The sequence below is a fragment of the Anopheles cruzii genome, chromosome 2 (genome assembly GCF_943734635.1).
Source record: "Anopheles cruzii chromosome 2, idAnoCruzAS_RS32_06, whole genome shotgun sequence".
Lineage (NCBI taxonomy): Eukaryota > Metazoa > Arthropoda > Insecta > Diptera > Culicidae > Anopheles > Anopheles cruzii.
In genome coordinates, this window is record NC_069144.1 from 33,467,527 (window position 1) to 33,481,951 (window position 14,425).

Here is a 14,425-nt window from a genome sequence, read left to right on the forward strand (position 1 = left end):
GTGAAAGAACAACTGATACAATATCTGGACGGGAATAAGTTGCTTGTAGGGAACAGTCGGGATATCGAGCAGGACATTCTTGTGAATCTGCTCTAAATCTGGTCCTTGCCAAATGGAAGGATTTCATGGAGCGAAAGCAACCGACTATTGCTGTCTTCTTGGACCTTAAGAGAGCTTTTGAGACAATATCGAGACCTTTGCTACTGAAAACTATAAAAAGGTTCGGTGTTATGGGTACTGAGCTAAAATGGTTTGCCGATTATTTGCAGAACAGAACACAAAGAACAGTTTTCGGGAACCACTGTTCGGACTCTATTGAAAACACCCTGGGGGTGCCGCAAGGCAGTGTTCTTGGGCCACTGTTATTTATCATGTATATAAATGACATGAAAAGTATTTTAAACCATTGTGATATCAATCTTTTCGCAGATGATACAGTATTATTTGTCTCTAAAAAAGACATAAAACAGGCTGAGACACTAATGAACAGCGATTTGCTGGCTTTAGATAGCTGGTTGAAGTACAAAAAGTTGGCTTTGAATGTCAAGAAAACTAAGTACATGATCTTGTCAGCGAAGTCAACTGACATCCGGCTATCTATTGTTATCAACCAGGAACCTATTGATAGAGTTTCCGAGATGAAATATCTGGGAGTATTTTTAGATGATAGAATGAAGTTTGGACCGCACATGGATTATATCATATCAAAAGTTGCAAAGAAGTGTGGAGTGATTTGTAGGTTGAACAGCAATCTAAATTTTTTTGCGAAAGTTCAATTATACAAGTCAATAGTGTCACCACACTTTGATTTTTGTGCCTCCATTCTGTTCCTTGGAAACCAAACACAGCTTCAGAGGTTGCAGAGGCTGCAGAACAGAATTATGAGGCTAATTTTGGGTTGTAGTCGGTACACTTCATCTAGTATCATGCTAGATATTTTGCAGTGGATGTCCGTTAGACAAAGAATCGCGTACCAAACGGCAATTTTTGTACATAAAATTTTGAAAGGGATTGTGCCATTATACTTGGGAGAACGGATAGTCGTGGGGTCAGACGTTCACCGCTACTGTACTCGCAGGGCTGGGGATCCGAGATTACCTAACTATCTGTCTGTGAACGCCTGTAATTCCTTGTTCTTCAAGGGGGTACAATGGTACAATACTATGCCGAGGCACATCACCCAAGCCGTACATCTGAGGGAATTCAAGCGTTTGTGCTCCGCATATATAAGAGAGGTCGTTTAACTTGCGTCTGGCTCAACAGACCAGTAGTTACGTTATATGTTACATGTTGTATATGTGAAATCTTGTATCTTGTGGAGCAATCTGTCGAAACTGTGCTTGTCGTCGTTCGCTTTGATTATGGTGATGATAAGATTAAAAAACATTGAGAAAATGAAAATACAAAAATATTAATAATAATTATAATGAAAGAGACTAGATAGATTTGAGACACGCGCGCGGAAATGAGGAAGTGGTGGGCATTCTGTAATAGAATCGTTGGTGTCAATTAGCGAAAAGCAGATGATAAGGCTCATGCTTAACGGTCGCACCACATTATCAACCAATGGTAACTGGAGGTGTGCACTATAAACAGAGCAAGAGAAATCTTCTGCGCTCCGGAGAGTGGACCCTCCCTTTTAAGTGGGGACATCATGCATTGTCTAACACTTTAAGGGATGGCGACCGTTGTAAAAGGAGAGAAGCTAGATGCCATGGTTCTGGGAAGTTTGCCCCCATGCCCCCTCTCGTTGATTTTTTTTAAATTTTGTAATTATCGATAGATAAATCCGTCCTTCTCAAACCTATGCAGGGGTAAGAGGTGGGACTTATCATCATCATCATCAATGACAACTCCATCCTCACAGTCAAAGTTAAAAATGTCTTTTAAGTAGGCGATGTCGCGAGAGCAACGCAACGACGGCCTTCCCGCGCCGAGCTCGGGGCACGACCGTAGAAGATAATCTATTTCGGCGAGGCCAGAATGTCCTTTGGGAATGTCACCATACTTTTGCACAAAAATGTCCGGAATCATCCTCGGATCAACTTACACTCTTAATTTCCTCTGCCAAAGAGGAGTGTATATTTAAAAGTGAACTGTAGGATTCTGGAATGTTGGCACATTGAGTTTGTTTGAGGAGCACTATGGTGTTGTTATTGAGGAGCACTATGGTGAGCCTGAAAAGATGCAAAGTCCCGGTAAAAGCTGATAATTCGGGATTTGGAGCGTCCTTGCTCTAATTATTGCGTGCTGCAATTATTGATCAACGAAGGGTTACTAACTGTCGAGCGTATGAGGACGCGAAAAGGAACAACGCTTTCAACGCATGAATACAGAAAAAAAGCAGAATGTTGCATCCGAATGCGTTTTTGTTCCATGGTTGGCGAATGCGGCACCCATTGTGCACAAAGCTTTCTTTTATTATTTCTTTTATCAGATTCTGGTCGTTTCATGGCCAAACTTTTCTTCAAACGCATACATTTTTGTTAATATCGTTATCAATTAATAATTACATTTGGTTTTAACAACTCAAAGTACACCAGGTCTTTCATATCCCACCATAGCATAACTTTTGCACAGTCATATTTCGTTTTGATGCGATGAACTTTATTCGCCAGGCTGTACCCAGGCGTTTTTGCGTCCAGGATTCTAGTAAAAAATTCACTTTTCATCGCCAGTTCATGATTCGGTGCAAGAACTCCTTTCTTTTCTGCCGTGCACGCAGTAATTCGCAAATGGTTTTCCTTCTTTCAGTGTCTCTTCCTTCTTTTAATTAATGTGGAACCCAATAATACATTTTTCTTATCATTCCCATGGCACTCAGGCGATGGGAAACTGTTGTACGGCTTACTCCTAACATTTCTGAAAACTCTTTAAGCGTCTGACGCGCATCCTGATGGAGCAATGTTGCCAATACTTCATCATCAAACTTATTTGGCGGTCCAGGTCCACACATCCACAACAATAAAAACAGTTGGTCGCTCGCTCTTAGTTAGACCTGGATTACTTGGTTAATACAGGGTGGTCAAAAATGCGTGCACCTTTTAATTTAGGTAGAAAAAAATGGCTGAATATTTTTCGATGCTTGAACTTTTATTTGAAAGGTAATCACATTTCTGTATTTGGTTGGTATTGAAAGGAAAAATACTATTTTGGTTACACTAAATTGGGAAATTTGTAAAAAAAAATTCCAAAGTGGTAGGTCGTCAACTCATTCGTGAAAAGTACATTTCATTAAAGCTCATTTCCACCTAGGTGACTATGTTAATAAGCAGTATTGTGGTTCGGAAAACCCACATATCGTGCAATAGAAGCCAATACATCCATAACGAGTGACTGTTTGGTGCAGGTTTTGGCTGATTGGTTCTTCGACGAAATTGAAGCTTTGAACTTAGACGGCATTGTGTTTCAACAGGACAGCGCCAGATAGGACCAGAAAGTGTACAATTGAAAGTGTACTCAAAAACAGATCAACCAGATGGGGTACTGCCAAACCAATTGTCAAACGTTCACCGCTACTGTACTCGCAGAGCAGGGGATTCGAGACTACCATACTATTTGTCAGCAAACGCCTGTAATTCATTGTTCTTCAAGGGGGTACAATGGTACAATAGTATGCCGAAGCCGCAGACTTGAGGGAATTCAAGCGTTTGTGCTCCGCATACACAAGAGAAGTCGTTTAACTTGCGGCAATTACGTTATATGTTACATGTTGTATATGTCAAATTTTGGATCTTGTGGAGCAATCTGTCGAAACTGTGCTTGTCATCATACGCTTTGATTATGGTGATGATAAGATTAAAAATATTGAGAAAATGAATATACAAAAATAATAATAATAATTATAAATAAAGAGACTTGATAGATTTGAGACACGCGCGCGGAAATGAGGAAGTGGTGGGCATTCTGTACGAATCATTGGTGTCTATTAGCTATGCTCCGGAGAGTGAACCCTCCCTTTTAAGTGGGAGACACCATGCATTGTCTAACACTTTAAGGGATGGCGGCCGGCCGTTGTAAAATGAGTAAAGCTAGATGCCATTGTTTTGGGGAGTTTGCCTCCATGCCCCTCTCGCTGATTTTTATAATTTTGTAATTATCGATAGATAAATCCGTCCTTCTCAAACCTATGTAGGGGTAAGAGGTGGGACTTATCATCAATTGTGATGTGATGACATTTGACCTGAATTGTTTTACATTAAAAAAAAAGAATCAACCATAAGAAAAACAAGCATGAAACGGACTTCTATGCCTACTAAATGTACTTACATACTTCAATATTCTATACGGATAAAAAAGGTATTTTTGGGTAGATGTTCACTATGCATTTATTAATTCGTTTTGGTGTAGATTTCTTACATCGATCATTTCGGCTGTTATCAAAGCATAAGAAATTACGTTATCATAATTCATAAATAACTAAATCTACTGCACTACTCCTGTAATATTAAGCATAATGACCGAAATAGATGTGTAAAATGGTAAATTTCAAGTTTCAAACTTCTAATAAACTTTGTTTCGCAATTCATAACTTCCCCCATGACTGCAATCGACTGAGCCAGTATACCACATTAATTCGAAATATCATTTAATCGTCACAATATGTTTCTTATCGTCACATTAAATTAAATTGAAAACATACACATGTTTCACATTTCATTTCACTTCATTTTTCTGATTGTTCACATCATAAACTTAGTTTCGCAAGCCACTGTATAATAACTATACACACACAGGTATACGGCTGGGGAAAAAGCAATCCATTATTTTTGGGTGAAATTCAAAACATTATTTAAGCAGTTTCTGATGGTCCGGTTTACGTCACACATGTACCGTTTTGTTGGAAAATGTGTTGCATTTTAAAAGATAGGTTCATTATGTCTCTTTTGTAGACATCTTGGCCATTATTGGCAAATGCAGCTAGCAAAATTTTTGTTAGTGTGAAATGTAAGCTTTAAAACAAGCCTAAACTTGAAAACGAACACTAATCGCTAATCGCACAGCCTAAAGATATCGAACACTATTTGGCAAACAAGGTCATGAGGTTTGACACCGCTGAACTTTTTCTTGTGGGGCTACGCAAAAGATCGTGTAAGCCTGCAACTTTGGAGCATTTGAAAAATAACCCGTGTGGCCCTCCAGATTGAAATTATCTTATCAGAGTCGACGGTTACCATAAGTTCTAAGACGGCCATCTGAACGATGTTGCGTTCACGCATAAAGGCAAAGTACACATTTTATGATTTAAAAAATTAAATTAAATTGACTGATTTAAAAAAATTTACTGATTACTCAAATTGCCGAACTTTTTACCATAAGTCAATGACATGTGTAGCAAATAAACGCCACAAAGGAATCGAAAATCGGATATACGTAGCCCGCGGAAATTCAAATTTCGCAAAACTTTTTGATTTTGATTTTTGATCGTATATATGCCTGAAGTGGTTGTCAAAGTTTCCGATCCGAAGGGTGCTCCTTTATTTTAAACAACACCCACTGTTAACCATCGTGACTTTTGTCCTTTTGCTCTGTTCCTTAATTCTTTTAGTTTTTTTTAAGTTTAAATAATTTGCTATTGACTCAATGCCTTAATGTTTTCAAGCTAATGACGTCGGACTGACTTTACTAGGTGTGTGCGTTGAGAACGAACTTTTTTAACACACAAAAATGTTTATAAAATTTTAATGCGATTTTCTATTTTATTCAAAGTATGTGCCATCGCTAGCTATACATTTCTCCTATCTCTCTGCTAAATCATGGATTCCCAGACGAAAGAATTCTTCGACTTTTTAAGTAAACTAATTAGTCATCCATTTCGACTTCCTCGTAGAAAAACGAAGGGCTGCTCAGCCAATACGTGTCCCATCGATGAAAATGAATGATATTCGGAAAGAACCAAGTCTGGTGAATAACGCGGGGAGGGATAGCAGCTCCCATCCAAGTGATTTGATAGTATCCTGAAACAGTTTTGTTTTTTGGGCGCCTGGTGCTTGATTCCACGGGCCACCAGGCGCCTCCATTGAAAACTAGAATTGCATTTTGGTCGTTTTTCGATCAATGCATGGTTCAAATTGATCATTTGTTGTCAGTAGCGATCGGAATTAACGTTTGCATCAGGTTTTAGGAGCTTGTGAAACACCACACCTTTCTGTCCCATCAGAAAGTCCGTTTTTTGGAGTCCTTCGACGCTTTTTTTTGTTAAGTCAAAATCGCCATTTTGAATTTTTTAAACCACTTAAAGCACTGCGATCTTCCAAACACAAGTCCCGACAAGCATTTGGTGCGATTCCGAAGCAGTTTTCTTCAAGGGGCAGAAAAATAATAATCCCCGCAAAACGTCATTTTCAGGCACAAAAGTTGACATAGTTTAACCCTTTCAAAGATGGGTTGCAAACCGAAATATTTTTTTTTCGACCTGAAATCATTTACCTGATGTCAAAACAAGGTAATCTATATATATAAAAGAGTACCGCGTTATTGTTTATTCTTCAGAACTCAAGAACGGCTGAACCGATTTGGCTGAAAATTGGTGTGGAGGTAGCTTAGATCCAAGGGGGTAACATAGGATACTTTTTATAATCCGATCGCGTCACAATGAAGCCACAATACGCACAATGTGTTTTTTTCATATACTGCAACGGGACAGACAGAGCGAGCAACAGAAAACAATTGTTGGCTTCTCTTTCTCACTAATGCAGCGTTCCCCCACCCCCTTTCCCCCTTCCAACAAATAAGGTCGTCGCGATCTCTCCCACTGAGGCGGCATCGACAAACGATAGACAGAGAGCGAAACAGCAAGCAATTGTCTCTCTCTTGCGTATGCTTACACTCTCTCTCACGAACGCCGAATAGTTTGGCAAATTGTCAGCCAGTGAGAGAGCTCCAAGTTATTCTCGCGACCACTGCGAGCAATTGTTTAGCGACAAAGGCCAGAATTCTCGCAGTTCGACAATTCGACGGCTCTCATATCTCCTTTCATCCTTCGCGTCGTAAAAAAATTAACGTGCGTGGAAATAATATTGAATACATTATTTTTAAGCACTTTCTTATTTCGATGAGTAATTTTAATCGTAGGGAAACATTTATCAGTAAGTATTTACTTAAAAATAGTGAAATTGTACCGTACAATGGTACACTACAATGGTCCATTGTACCGTACCGTGTCCAACCATTGTACCGTACCGTGTTTCATTTGAGATGGGTTCGAATGTTTGGATTTTTGTTTGTTTGGGAAAAGTAATGAAGGGTTAAATTCGTGTCAATTCCAGAAATCCTGATCTTGAGATAAATGAGGAGATACCAGCTTACAGTTAAGAATGCCAGCGCCAAAACGTGAAATGAATGACGCATATAATCGAGATGTTTGGTGCATGTTGCGAGAAGTTTTGGAGGCGCAATGATTTTAGTGTCCTGAAATTTCCGCCAAACACTGCCAGTAATTCCAAGATCAGCTGACGAAATGAAGTTCTTCTCTTCTTATTGGACAACGACCGTTGAACGGTTTTAGCCTGCACCAACCAGCGACAATGTTAATCTCTGATACTCTTTCTAAACGTTCGTTTTTACGGGCCGGGTTGTTAGTCCCGCGCCAACCCCCCTGGAACGCCGGAATCGGGAATCGAACCCATGGCCAGCTGCGATACAGGGACGAGCGTTACCGACTGCTCCTATCACCGGGGGCCCATTGCCTCTGGGGCGAAACAGAGTTCGCCGGGCCTGCTAGTGATGAATGAACCGCTAAACTGGGAAGTCCCAATCGGCAGGTACAGCCATCTTTTTAAAAGTTCGTTTCTCAACGCACACACCTAGTAATAGCTAAAACATCAATTTGCATCAATGTTGCAATGTATGCATCAAATTTGCATCAATTTGCATCAATGTCAAAAATTAATCAACTTATTGTATTATTAATATTTACTACTACTTTTGTTTCAATTTTAATAATCTTGCATTTTTGATATACATATCTTTATCGTTATTCTTTTAAAAATTGTTTGTGTAGATCCGTCATATTTGTTTACAGTTTGTATTTTTTAGATTCATAAAAGAACCTTTCAATTAAGGTTCAAGGTTCAGATCAATATGAAGCTTCGTTGTTATAAATGCATTATCTTTTACGGATTTTTTATGTAAAGGTTTGAAACCTGCTTGCCGCTTAAACTTCTTTTGATAGACCCTGATTTTGATTGTCTATTGAAACACTATTTCTAAGGCTACTTTCTGGACCCAAATACATATTAACCGTTGAACAATCTACTTCTTCTATTCTGTCTGTCTTCATCTTCTATGTTATATATATATAAAAATGAACGTTTGTCGTCCCGTCTGTACCGCTTTTTCTCTAAAACTATTGAGCCAATCCGCCTGAAATTTTGCACAGCGTGGTTTTGTGACACTGGACAGTGAATATGAAAGGGTGACCCTCCCACACCTCAGGGAAGGGCGCCTGAGGGACTTCTATACAAATCGAACCAAATTCTGCAGGTGAGAGTTTTTGTGAAGGTGAAATGTTCTGGTGAATGTTTGAAACCCCTCCTCACTTTATAAAGGGGGGCCCATACAAAATATAGGTAAATTTCAACAAAACTCGAATAGTTTTCAAGCAATTTGAGTCAAATTCAGAGGATGCGAGTTTTGCCATGTATCCGACGGGAAGCGGGAAGGGAAGCCGATCGGATACGTCACCGGGAAGTCCGATCCGCTGAAACGCCGGATAATCGAGAAATGAGGCGTGGCAAAGGGCGCCGGGAACAGCTAGTTGTATATAGAAATCAATCAGAATTAAATCAGTTAGATTTACTACCAAAACCTGTAAGTAATTTTTTATCTCAGAAGAACTGTCCGGGCCGTATTTATGTAAATATCCGTAGGGTTAGTTTGTACTTTATAATAAGCTCAATGTAACCTGTTTTCGAGTAATACAGGGTGATCCTGCTAGTGTTTTCTTTTTCATTTGGTTATAAAACAAAAACGACTTAATATTTGTCAATGGTTGAACATTTATTCGAAAGGTTCATCACATTCATCACAATTATGTATGCCGTATGAAAATTGTGAAATATGGAAAAAAAAATTCCAAATCGGTCGTCAACTCATTTCTCAAAAGCACATTTCATTGAAGCTCATTTCCACCTCGGTGGCTAATCGGTTTTTCGGCGAAACTTTCGGCGATGCTGAGAACTTGGACGGCATTTGTTTTCAACAGGGCGACGCTACGTGTCATACAGCGCCAGCTGTCATACAGATGCTATCGAAAATCTGGTGCAAAATAGGTCGACCGAATGTGCTTCTGTCAAGCCAATCGTGATGTACATTTAACCAAAGTTGTATTTTATACATAACTGTAGTGAATGAATCTTTCGAATAAATGTCAATCATAGAAAAATATTAAGCAGTTTTTGTTTTATAACCAAATGAATATGAGAACGCTAAATGTTATACCCTGCATTGTGAGTTGCAAACTACAAGCTAGACATTTTGTTTGTTTGTATATGCACCTCATTTGTGACAAAATGGTTTTTTCAGTTGACATGGTTCGGGTTTCAGACTTATACTTTTACTTAAAGACTTACAGTGGCTTTTAAATTACTACTGACCGGCTGTTTCTATAATATCTAAAATCTATCTTTATGGCAGATTGATTGATTTAGATTGTAACATTAAAATTTACTTACAAACTATTTTTCAAAGATGTACAATGTTAAGAAACAGTTTTAAAAAATTAACACAAAGCCCATAAAGTCACAATCGAAAAAAGATCACACAGGAAAATTATTTCATTACATTGCTTTTCCGTCAAGGCTTGTCTTACTCATGAAATCAAACGTAATCCGAAGCGGAAATGGTTCCTTCTGGCATGACATCCGATTGCTTTTCGATGGTCAACAAGTTATTTGTTTCGTTCAGGAAATAGCTTTGAACGTTAGGGTTTTTATGAGGTGAAGAAATTTCTTTCAGGTCCACTATTTCATATGGGCGTTCGTCTTCGTCCTCTTCTCCCGTTATGTTGACATTATTCAATAACCCAGAGTAATACGCACTACCGGACCCACTCGCTTCTCCTGTCGCACTGTGCAGGCATGTTGGAATTGCTGGTAGCGGGCAGTTCATAATCAGAATGTCGCTGTCTGCTCCCTGAAAGTAAAAACAACATTATTTTCCCCTAAATACTCAGTTCTTATGTACTTATTCAGTACTTATACTTATACAAAAAAGGGATTGTGTCAGCTCTTATAAAAATATGTAGCTATTGTCCCCTTTCAAGACAGTTAACCGACCCTACTGATGAATTGATTTGAACAGTTTGAAGAGCAGCTCCAAATATTCGCAAAAGCCGGAGCACCAACACATCGAAAATCGCATCAGAACGTAAGCTCCAACTTTGTAGAAGATTAAAAAGCATTCTTAGCACGAAACTCAACAAAGTTCCACGGGTCGATCACAGAGATATTCAAAGCCAAGCCAACACATTCCGCACAGATGCTGCATCAGCTTTTAATATGAAAAACCGCTTTTTTTCCGGTCCACAAGTTCCGGTCGACAAGATCCTCATCAAGATCACCAACAAGGGAAACCTTTGCGAAGGAGATCTATGCGACATTTGGGAAGGCATCAGGCTTCTGTGCAATGTTGTTTGGTGTTTGTTTGTTTGTGTTTGTTTGTTTTGTTTGGTGTTGTTTGTTTAAAAGAATACAGGAAGTGATCGATTCGAATATAGCCAGTGCGGTTTAGAATTAGTTGCTCTTACAGGACCATATTGTGTATAATTTTTTATCAGGTTGACGAATGTCAAAAGTACTTTTATGTGGTTTTTCTTCTATGTAAGTTTCGGAGAAAGGTTTCGACCGCCTCAAGCACGACAATATTTGAAGCTTTCGTTTTAGGCCAGTACGATACCTTTGCGTGGAAAGCTTTTCTGACCCGATGGGCACCTCAAATACTTTGCTACTAGGTCTATACGTTGAGAATCGGAGTTTTAAAAAGATGGCTGTACCTGCCGATTGGGACTTCCCAGTTTAGCGGTTCATTTATCATTACCTTGTTTTGACATCAGGCAAATGATTACAGGTCGAAGAAAAAAGAAGGAAGGTTTGGAAGATCGCAGTGCTTTAAGTGGTTTTAAAAACTTCAAAATGGCGATTTTGACTTAACAAAAAAAAGCGTCGAAGGACTCCAAAAAAACGGACTTTCTGATGGGACAGAAAGGTGTGGTGTTTCACAAGTTCCTAAAACCTGATGAAAACGTTAATTCCGATCGCTACTGACAACAAATGATCAATTTGAACCATGCATTGATCGAAAACGATCAAAAAAACGTTCCTGTTTTCTGATCTGGTGAAACATTCGTAACCGTGTCTGAGAAAAAATTGATCCAGTTTATGAAAAAATAAATTAAATTAATAAACAAATGAATAAGGGGAAACCCTCTATATAAGGAGAGGCAATGGAGGAGCCGGTACATCACCGCTCTATCGGAGCGCTTCGCGCTGTACGACGACCTTACGATCATTCGACTGTTGGACGACGTACAACGTTGTGGTATACCTCGATAGGCCCTATGGGTCGGTCATGTCATGAGAATGACCACGAATCAGCCCGTAAAATATTTCACACGTTTTCAGACGTCCACCTTCGAAATACGACAGCGTCGGGAGGGGAAACCTGTAGGCCAGTCCACGGGCGGCGGTTGAAGCTGCCAGATTCACAACGTACTAGCTGTTTCCGGCCAATCCTCGCTGATAGAGCAGTCGGTAAAGATCGTAGTTGTCACATAGCGTTACGGTCTGTTTTCAAATCCCGGGTGCGGTTGTCACGCAGGCGGCCATGGTTTCGAATCTTCTTAGAAGAAGAAGAAGCTATTCCCGGCGTGCGTCGCCACGCTCCATTTCATTCTCATTTCTCGATTATCCCCGGCATTTCAGAGGAGCGGACTACTTTGTGGCGTATCTGATAGGCTTCCCTTCTCACTTCCCGTTGCTCTTCCATTTCAGACGATCAGGCTTCCCGGTGACGTATCCGACCGGCTTCCCTTTTCGCTTCCCGTTGGATGCATGGCAGAACTCACACCAGCTGAATTTAGCTCAAATTACTTGAAAACTATTAGAGTTTTGCTGAAATTTATACAGATTTTGTATGGAAACTCCGTTTTTTAAGTGGGGAGGGGTTTCAAATTTGTTAAATTTTACCATATCTTCTTTGCGAAAATTTAGTTTAAACGTCCATTGACAGCCGTTGTTATTTGTTACATTCACTGTTATCTGGCCAGATCACAGCGTAGTACTTTTGTCGAATATTAAATATTAATGACGGACGATGGATGACTGGATGGAGGGATGCATGATAAACGAGTTTGACGATATCTGTATTCCACCGATAATTGTTAGTTTACATTAAACTTCGTCATAAGATCACGAATCGAAACCCGATTGAATTGTATTTGATTATACTAGCCTGAACAAGACTCGGAAAGCATGATTCATCATGAATATTTCAAGGGTTGGGACGAAGCTATTAAACCAACTTCAGAGAAATGACTATGTTGCCAACTATGTTACCAACTATGTATACATTGTTGGAAAAAATAACCTATACCTAACCATCCACCTATATGAACGACACATCGTGTAATGGTCAAGACATGTATGTCACCATCTACATACATTTACGAGCACATAACGAAAACACAAAGTGAAAGAGATCAAAACAAACATTACGATGTCGCATTGATGTCAATGTGTCAGGTGTGTACAGAGCAATGTATATGAACACAGTGAACCCAGATAACGTATGCCAATTTCCCAGATGAAACGGGTTTGCCAAACGTACAACCAGCCAAGTTGTGTTACCAGCATTTTGTTTGAACAATGTACGAGCATAACAGCATAACGCTTTGTTCTAGGAATACTTTTATTATCTCCATACGAAGGGACTGTATACAGATCAAACCAAAATTTAAGTGTTAGGTGTGTTCAAAAGTTCTGACAATTTTGTATTTGCGCGGACTACGTATATCCGACTTTCGTTATACATAGTTTTTATAGTAGTTTTTCGTGTAAGAGAAAGTTCCCGCACTGATTTTTACGTAGCAAAAAGGAACATCTAACCTGTTTAATATCCATCTCACTTTATATAGTCTCTTAAAGTTTGTTCTGCTCAGAAAAACTGTGTTCAGGGTGTACAAGCCGGTATCGTATTTTCCGAATATTCAAACATGGAGATTTCCAACCCCTCGGGTGGAAGGCTTACATGGCTAGGTTAGGTTCGGGCGCGTCAGCAACGTCGTGCCCTAAGGGTCAGCCTATAGACGAGTAGATACTGTAGGGATCACTGCAGTGTGACAGGAACTAGACGAAATAAAAACAATAAATGGGCAAGGACGAGAGACAGCGTACGGTAATGTAACAGAAAACTAAGATCACATAAATAAGAAACGATTATGGGAAGAACAAAAACTAGTTGAGCGGTAGGAAACAGAGTACGTACGGTCCTACGAGACAATTTTTCGGAAACGTTAAAAGGTAACCGTTATGCTATGTTGCTACTCATGTAACTCAATTATGCTGACAAGTTCAGCCATTTCGAGTAATGGGTCAATTTTTGACAGCTGTTTTGCTTGGACGTGTTTTGGCTCATTCCGATTTTTGTCTTTTGTCGACATGCATAATCCTTATCTACTATAATTTTTCGAAATGAAGTGATGTCACAATTAATTTTCTTTTCTTTTGTTTTAATTTTCTAATTAATTAATTAATTTATTTATTTAGTGCAAAATTTGACAATGGGCAACAGAGCCTAGTTGACAAAGAAAAACATAGCTAACTTAAACAAAGCCCTAGCTAACCTAACACTGCATCTGGCGAAAACGAGGACAAAAACTGGTAACCAGACATTAAAAGGACGCGAGATCAAGGAAACTACGACACTGGCGAATAGACAGGTCAATATGGGACGAACAAACATTATACGTACGGCACATAGACAATAAAGGATCGTTGTGTAGTGCAACAGTAATTCTACCACAAGTACTAGACTATATCTATAGACTACCATTAAGTACTAGACTATATCTTACAACTACAACGCCGTAGACCATGTATCACAACTACGGTGCAAGTGCATTTTTTTTCTCTTACGTCATGTTCATGGTTCATGTAAAACTGGAATATTGAACAGAAACCATTCACCCCTGTGAGCTATCGCCTGCGGTGTAACTTTTGTCCATTCAGATCGTGCCACCATTTAAGACATTTGAATTAGCCAAAATGATTGGAACCCGATGCTTACAATTCTCCTTCTGCTCCTTCCTACATACTGCAAACAACATTCCTGCGTCTAACAACAGGTTATATTTATAGAACTCATTTTAAAGGGTTATCACTCAACGTTTTCAAGCCGCTACAGATCAAACGAAATGTAGGATTGGCAG